Here is a 9546-nt window from a genome sequence, read left to right as displayed (position 1 = left end):
TTGGTCAACACGACCAGGACAGATGATCCTCGCTCATCCCCCACCTGCACCGCCACCTACTCTCTGCAGTAACAGGTACGTTAAGAAAGGAATTTCCGTCTGTGTCATGATATATATATATATATATATATATATATATATATATATATATATATATATATATATATATATATATATATATATATATAAAATGAACGGCCTATACGACAAATGGTGAACTTCGGGTAAGATGTCGGGAAAAATGTCTGTTGTGCACTTGGACGATGCAAGTATATATTACGACACTAGTATATATTACGTATATCTGGATACTGGATGGAAGAACACAAGTATATATTACATATATCCGGATACTGGATGGTAGAACACAAGTGTGTATACATATATCTGGATACTGGATGAAAGAGCACTACGTTTATGGACTGGAAGTCGCTACATGGCTTGAGTTACCAAATTTAAGGAAGGTCGACATATTTGTCACTGTCTTCTAGAAAACCCAGAATTTGTGGTAACACATAACAATATACCTGTTGACCCTCCACTGGGAAAGGTTTTATTTTGTCATATTCGTTACGAAATTTCAGTTATATGAAAGCGATTGATCTGGGTTCGAGAAGCACTTTCATATATATATATATATATATATATATATATATATATATATATATGATTCAGTTCGTATATCAGAGGGAGCCTAGCTCTCGTGTGGGCCGGGTGGGATAACAAGGCTGGGTGCTTAGGTCCCTCACCACCAGCGGCCCGCCCTAGAGCATAGGGCCCGCACCTCAGTAGCTTAGGTGGTGCTTAGGTCCCTCACCACCGGCGGCCCGCCCTTGAGCATAGGGCCCGCACCTCAGTAGCTTAGGTGTTGCTTAGGTCCCTCACCACCGGCAGCCCGCCCTAGAGCATAGGGCCCGCCCGCACCTCAGTAGCTTAGGTGGTGCTTAGGTCCCTCACCACCGGCGGCCCGCCCTTGAGCATAGGGCCCGCACCTCAGTAGCTTAGGTGTTGCTTAGGTCCCTCACCACCGGCAGCCCGCCCTTGAGCATAGGGCTTGCACCTCAGTAGCTTAGGTGTTGCTTAGGTCCCTCACCACCGGCGGGCCGCCCTAGACAATAGGGCCCACACCTCCTAAGTTGTAGCCCAGCCTAGGTGGTGCTTAGGTCCCATACCACCGTCGGGCCGACCTAGAGCATAGGGCCCGCACCTCCTGAGGTGTGGGGGAAAGACACATCACTCACAAAAAATAAAAATCTGTGGAGCGAAAAATGTAAAATTAACATCGAAAGTAACTTTGAATACTGAGGGAATTTGTCTCGTAATGCAAATGTAGTGCTAGAGAATGAGTTGGGAGGTGTGATGCTGAGCATTACAGTTTCTTCTCAGATATATGGTAGATCAATAGTGATTAGGGTTATGAATATCAAGGAAAATGTGATAGGGCTAATTAATGGGTGTTTTACCAACTTGGCCTCACATTGGTATTAGAGTATTGAGTGATTTTGTTCCATAGGACTAGTGTTTAAATAATACAATGACATATGGGGAGTATTTTGGGGGGGAATCATATTTTACTGATCAATATTGAATTTGGCAGTACTGGTAGCTATATTACAGGATATTTGGAGTTAAGGTTGAAGCAGGTAACATATAAAAACATCACATAATCTCCCTCGCAGTCAAAAATTCTATTTTGATAATTGTCCAGATTAGTTAAACATGGCTGTTGGTTAACGATATTGAGTGATTTTGTTCTTAAGTGGTAGTGCAGTGATTTAAGAATGTAATAATCCTTGCAGGGCATGATTTGGAGCATTATAGCTATTTTAGGTACTTTGGATTAGCTCATTGCTCTCTTGGAAATGAATAAAGTATGTCTTATGAGACTTGCAACAATATATAAAAATCATTTTTACATATAGACATGCTCTCAAACAACTCTGATTACATGAATCTAGATTTCCCCATGAAGTTGGCAGGAGTTTAAAGTAGAGAAATTTTGGGGTAGAAAAAACTAACAATCAGAACCTAAACAAAGTTAACCTAACCTAACACAGCACACTGTCCACTTCTGACCTAAAGTGTATTTATCTAGCCTAGTCTTGCCGAGACACATTCTTTGTTATATTTTCTCTTACTGAACTTTGCCTCATCTCATTCCACGATTGTCATGACTTTGCCAATTTTCTTGATTGCACAGTGCTAGAGCACAACTTCTCATCAAAAACTAAGCCAATCCATAACTTTTGTGGCCTTGTTTTTAACACTTGAAAGTGTTGAACATATTTTGGGTGGTGATTAAAACTGTGACGCTATGATGACCCTGTCAGTTGACATACTTAAAGCTCAAATAACCAACCTGTGCAAAATTTATGAAAACAGTGAAATACATATATGATGGATTATCTTCTGCAGTGGTAAATGGGACTTCGAAAAAGAATTTCTGTACTGCAGTGCAATAAAAGAAATGTCTCATGTTCCTCTTGTTTCTCATCTCTAAATTCTTTTGAGTTTTTCTGGTAGCATGGCATTTTGCACTTGTGTCAGTAGGTGCTAGAATATTAAATGTGTGTGGATGTAGTAAAGATGAGAAGAGAGATTAGGTAGCATGTTTGAGAAAAAAAAATGGAGTTTCTGGCTCTTAAGTGAAATGAAGCTCAAGGGTAAAGGGGAAGATTGGTTTGCTATTATCTTAGGAGTAAAGTCAGGGGTTGGTGAGTGGACAAGAGCTGAGGAAGGAGTAGCACCAGTGACTCCTAAAGCAGTTGTGGGAGTGTGTGATAGAGTGTATGAAAGCAATTTCTAGATTGATGTGGGTAAAACTGAAAGTGGATGGTGAGAGATGGGGGATTATTGGTGCTTATGCACCTGGTCATGAGAAGAAAAATAATGAAAGGCAGGTGTTTTGGAGCAGTTGAGCAAGTGTGTCTACAGTTTTGTTGCATGAGACTGGATGTTAGTGATTGGTGATTTAAATGTGAAGGTAAATAATGTGGCAGTTCAGGGTGTAATTAGTGTGCATGGGGTAATCAGTGTCATGAATGGAAGTGGTGAAGAGCTTGAGGAGTTGTCTGCTGAAAAAAGGCTGGTGATTGGGAATACTGGTTTGAAAGGAGATATATAAACAAGTATATGTATGTGCATACAAAAGAGGGTCAAAGGCCATTATTTGATTATGTATTAATTGATAGGCATGTAAGAGTCAGACTTTTGGATGAAGATATGCTGAGGTGGCAGCTGGTGGGACGTATGACCACAATCTCTGGAGGCGAGGGTGAAGATTTGTAGAGGTTTTTGAAAAGAAGGAAAGTGTCAGGGACAAGAGAGTGGTGAGAGTAAGTGAGCTTTGATAGGAGACTTATGTGAAGAAATACCAGGAAAGACAAAAAGTAGAATGGCAAAAGGTGAGACTACTGAAGCAAGGGGAGTGGACGAGGAATGGGAGGCATTTAGGAAAGCAGTGATAGTAGGTAGTGATGAAATGAGGAGAAGATTGAGTATTTTGAAGGATTGTTAAATGTGTTTGATAACAGAATGCCAGATGTAGAGTGTTTTGATCAGGGTGGTATGTGAAATGAGAGAGTCATGGAGAGAGGTTTGGTGGAAGTCTTTTGGAAGGTGAAATGTTGCAAGGCAGAAGAAGTTGATGGTAATTAAGTTGAATTTATTTAGTAGGGGGGTGACTGTGTTCTTAAGTGATTTGAAAGGATATTCAGTTTGTTTATGTAATCATAGTAAAATGCCTGTGGTTTAGCAGAATGCATGTTTAGTGCCATTGTATAAAGGCAAAGGGTATAAAGACGGGTGTTCAAACTAGAGAGGTATAAGTTTGTTGAGTATACCTGGTAAGTTGTTTGGGAGGGTTTTGATTGAGAGGGTGAAGGCATGTACAGAGCATCAGATTGGGGAGGAGAATTGTGGTTTCAGAGGCAGCAGAGGATGTGTGGATCAGGTGTTTGCTTTGAGAAGAGTGTGAAAGAAATACTCAGAAAAACAAATGGATATGTATCTGGCACTGATGTCTAGAGAAGGCATGTAAAAGGGTTGATAGAGATGCTTTGTGGAAGGTCTTAAGAATATATGGTGAGGGAGGTAAACTGCTAGAGGCAGTGTGTAGTTTGTATCAAGAGTGTACAGTGTATGTATGAGGAGAAAGAGAAGAGAGTGATTGGTTCCCAGTGAAGGATGGCCTGTGCCAGGGGGTGTAATGTCACCATGGTTGTGTAATCTATTTTTGGATGGAGTGGTGAGGGAGGTGAATGCAAGAGACATGGAGAGAAAGGTGATTATGCAGTCATGAGGGATGAGAGAGCCTGGGAAGTGAGTCAGTTGTTGTTCGCTGATGATTCAGCACTGACAGCTGATTCAAGTGAGGAACTTGAGAAGTTGATCATTGAGTTTGGAAGAATGTGCAAAAGGAGAAAGTTGACAGTAGTTGAGGAATGAGTTACTTGGGATGTAAGTTTGAATGGAGAAAAAGTAGAGGAATTAAAGTGTTTTAGATAAGTGGGATTGGCCTTGGCAGCGAATGGAACAGTGAAAGCAGGAGTGAGTCATAGGGTGGGGGAGGGGGTGAAAGTTCTGAGAGTGATGGAAAGTGTGTGGAAAGAGAGAACATTATCTTGTGGGGCAAAAATGAGTATGTTTGAAGGAATACTGGTTCCAACAATATTATATGGCTTGTAGACAGGATTGTAACGGAGGAGGATGGATGTATTGGAAATGAAAAAATGAGGATAATATGTGGTGTGAGGTGGTTTGACAGAGTAAGTAATGAAAGGATAAGAGAGATGTGTAAAAATAAAGTGTGGTTGAGAGAGTAGAAAAGAGTGTGGTGATATAGTTTGAACATATGGAGAGAATGAGTAAGGAAAGGTTGACAAAGAGGATATACATCTCAGAGGTGGAGGCAACAAGGAGAAGCAGGAGATGAAATTGGAGGTTGAAGGATGGAGTGAAAACGATTTTGAGGGACTGGTGCCTGAACATGGAGGAGGATGAAAGGTATGCATGAAATAAAGTAAATTGGAACAATATGATATACTTGAGTCAACCTGCTGTCAGTGGAATGAGTCAAGGCATGTGAAACATCTGGGGTAATCCATGGAAAGGTCTGTGGGGTCTGGATGTGGAGAGGGAGCTGCGGTTTTGGTGCATTACATATGAAAACTCATGTTTGGATGTGAGTAGATGTGGCATTTCTTTGTCTGTTTCCTTGCGCTGCCTCACTGATACTGGGGCGGTGATTGGTTGTGGGGGGAAAGGAAGACACTGTATATATTTTTTTTTTCCTTCTCGGATTTGTCCGTTTCTTGTGGGATGGGTTGGTATCGGGAATGAATGAAGGCGAGCTAGTATGAACATTACATGTATGTCGATGTGCTGTCAGTGGATTGAACCAGAGCATGTGAGACGTTTAGGGTAAACCATGGAAAGGAATTGGAGTCCTGTGATTACGGTGCATTACACATGACAGCTAGAAAATGAGTGTGAATGAATGAGGCCTTTTTTGTGTTTTCCTGTGTATATGTTAATATGTATATCTATGTATATGTGCATGTATAGGCATTTATTTATTTATTTTGCTTTGTCACTGTCTCGCGTTAGCAGGGTAGCGCAAGGAAACAGACAAAAGAATGGCCCAACTCACCCACATACACATGTATATACATACGCCTCCACACACGCAAATATACGTACCTATACATCTCAACATATACATATATATACACACACAGACATATACATACATACACATGTACATAATTCGTACTGTCTGCCTTTATTCATTCCCATCACCATCCCGCCACACATGAAATAACGACCCCCTCCCCCTGCATGTGTGTGAGGTAGCTCTAGGAAAATACAACAAAGGCCATATTCGTTCATAGTCTCTAGCTGTCATGTATAATGCACCAAAACCACAGTTCCCTTTCCACATCCAGGCCCCAAAGAACTTTCCATAGTTTACCCCAGACACTTCACATGCCCTGCTTCAATCCATTGACGGCACGTCGACCCCAGTATACCGCATCATTCCAATTCACTCTATTCCTAGCACGCCTTTCAGCCTCCTGTATGTTCAGGCCTCAATCACTCAAAACCTTTTTCACTCCATCCTTTTACCTCCAATTTGGTTTCCCACTTCTCCTCTCTCCCTCCGCCTCTGACCCATATATCCTCTTGGTTAATCTTTCCTCACTCATTCTCTCCATGTGACCAAACCATTTCAAAACACCCTCTTCTGCTCTCTCAACCACACTCATTTTATTACCACACATCTTTCTTACCCCATTATTACTTACTCAATCAAACTACCTCACACCACATATTGTCCTCAGACATCTCATTTCCAGCACATCCACCCTCCTGCGCACAACTCTATCTATGGCCCTCACCTCGCAACCATATAACAATGTTGGAACCACTATTCCTTCAAACATACCCATTTTTGCTTTCCTAGATAATGTTCTCGACTTCCAAACATTCTTCAACGCTCGCAGAACTTTCACCCCCCTCCCCACCCTATGATTCACTTCCGCTTCCATGGTTCCATCTGCTGCCAAATCCATTCCCAGATATCTAAAACACTTTACTTCCTCCAGTTTTTCTCCATTCAAACTTACCTCCCAATTGACTTGTCCCTCAACCCTGCTGTACCTAATAACCTTGCTCTTATTCACATTTACTCTCAGGTTTCTTCTTTCTCACACTTTACCAAACTCAGTCACCAGCTTCTGCAGTTCCTCACATGAATCAGCCACCAGCGCTGTATCATCAGCGAACAACAACTGACTCATTTCCCAAGCTCTCTCATCCACAACAGACTGCATACTAGCCCCTCTTTCCAAAACTCTTCCATTCACCTCCCTAACAACCCTATCCATAAACAAATTAAACAACCATGGAGATATCACACACCCCTGCCATAAACCAACATTCACTGCGAATCAATCACTTTCCTCTCTTCCTACCTGTACGCATGCCTTACATCCTTGGTAAAAACTTTTCACTGCTTCTAACAACTTGTCTCCCACACCATATATTCTTAATACCTTCCACAGAGCATCTCTATCAACTCTATCATTTGCCTTCTCCAGATCCATAAATGCTACATACAAATCCATTTGCTTTTCTAAGTATTTCTCTCATACATTCTTCAAAGCAAACACCTGATCCACACATCCTCTACCACTTCTGAAACCACACTGCTCTTCCCCAATCTGATGCTCTGTACATGCTTTCACCTTTCAAACAATACCCTCCCATATAATTTCCCAGGAATACTCAACAAACTTATACATCTGTAATTTGAGCACTCACTTTTATCGCCTTTGCCCTTGTACAATGGCACTATGCAAGCATTCCACTAATCCTCAAGACACCTCACCATGAATCATATTATTTATTTATTTATTTTGCTTTGTCGCTGTCTCCCTCGTTTACGAGGTAGCGCAAGGAAACAGACGAAAGAAATGGCCCAACCCACTCCCATACACATGTATGTACATACACGTCCACACACGCAAATATACATACCTATACATCTCAATGTACACATATATATACACACACAGACACATACATATATATCCATGCACACAATTCACACTGTCTGCCTTTATTCATTCCCATCGCCACCTTGCCACACATGGAATACCATCCCCCTCCCCCCTCATGTGTGCGAGGTAGCGCTAGGAAAAGACAACAAAGGCCCCATTCGTTCACAGTCAGTCTCTAGCTGTCATGCAATAATGCCCGAAACCACAGCTCCCTTTCCACATCCAGGCCCCACAGAACTTTCCATGGTTTACCCCAGACGCTTCACATGCCCTGATTCAATCCCCTGACAGCACGTCAAACCCGGTATACCACATTCCACCTCCAATTTGGTCTCCCACTTCTCCTCGTTCCCTCCACCTCTGACACATATATCCTCTTGGATATCATACATACATTAAATAACCTTATCAACTAGTCAACAATACAGTAACCCCCTTTTTTAATAAATTCCACTGCAATACCATCCAAACCTGCTGCCTTGCCAGCTTTCATCTTCTGCAAAGCTTTTACTACCTCTTCTCTGTTTACCAAATCAAAATATTTTGCCTAACCCTCTCACTTTGCACACCACCTCGACCAAAACACCCTATATCTGCCACTCTGTCATCAAGCACATTCAAGAAACCTTCAAAATACTCACTCCATCTCCTTCTCACATCACCACTACTTGTTATCACCTCCCCATTAGCCCCCTTCACTGAAGTTCCCATTTGTTCCCTTGTCTTACGCACTTTATTTACCTCCTTCCAAAACATATTTTTATTCTCCCTAAAATTTGATGATACTCTCTCACCCCAACTCTCATTTGCCCTCTTTCTCACCTCTTGCACCTTTCTCTTGACCTCTTGACCTCCTTCCTTAGAAGCAGTGAAAAGTTTTTATCGAGGATGTAAGGCATGTGTACGTGTAGGAAGAGAGGAAAGTGATTGGTTCTCAGTGAATGTAGGTTTGCGGCAGGGGTGTGTGATGTCTCCATGGTTGTTTAATTTGTTTATGGATGGGGTTGTTAGGGAGGTGAATGCAAGAGTTTTGGAAAGAGGGGCAAGTATGAAGTCTGTTGGGGATGAGAGACCTTGGGAAGTGAGTCAGTTGTTCGCTGATGATACAGCGCTGGTGGCTGATTCATGTGAGAAACTGCAGAAGCTGGTGACTGAGTTTGGTAAAGTGTGTGAAAGAAGAAAGTTAAGAGTAAATGTGAATAAGAGCAAGGTTATTAGGTACAGTAGGGTTGAGGGTCAAGTCAATTGGGAGGTAAGTTTGAATGGAGAAAAACTGGAGGAAGTAAAGTGTTTTAGATATCTGGGAGTGGATCTGGCAGCGGATGGAACCATGGAAGCGAAAGTGGATCATAGGGTGGGGGAGGGGGCGAAAATTCTGGGAGCCTCGAAGAATGTGTGGAAGTCGAGAACATTATCTCGGAAAGCAAAAATGGGTATGTTTGAAGGAATAGTGGTTCCAACAATGTTGTATGGTTGCGAGGCGTGGGCTATGGATAGAGTTGTGCGCAGGAGGATGGATGTGCTGGAAATGAGATGTTTGAGGACAGTGTGTGATGTGAGGTGGTTTGATCGAGTAAGTAACGTAAGGGTAAGAGAGATGTGTGGAAATAAAAAGAGCGTTGTTGAGAGAGCAGAAGAGGGTGTTTTGAAATGGTTTGGGCACATGGAGAGAATGAGTGAGGAAAGATTGACCAAGAGGATATATGTGTCAGAGGTGGAGGGAACGAGGAGAAGTGGGAGACCAAATTGGAGGTGGAAAGATGGAGTGAAAAAGATTTTGTGTGATCGGGGCCTGAACATGCAGGAGGGTGAAAGGAGGGCAAGGAATAGAGTGAATTGGATCGATGTGGTATACCGGGGTTGACGTGCTGTCAGTGGATTGAATCAGGGCATGTGAAGCGTCTAGGTTAAACCATGGAAAGCTGTGTAGGTATGTATATTTGCGTGTGTGGACGTATGTATATACATGTGTATGGGGGTGGGT

Source organism: Panulirus ornatus, chromosome 72 (assembly GCF_036320965.1).
Source record: "Panulirus ornatus isolate Po-2019 chromosome 72, ASM3632096v1, whole genome shotgun sequence".
Taxonomy (NCBI): Eukaryota; Metazoa; Arthropoda; class Malacostraca; order Decapoda; family Palinuridae; genus Panulirus; species Panulirus ornatus.
Note: the sequence above shows the minus strand (reverse complement) of the source record.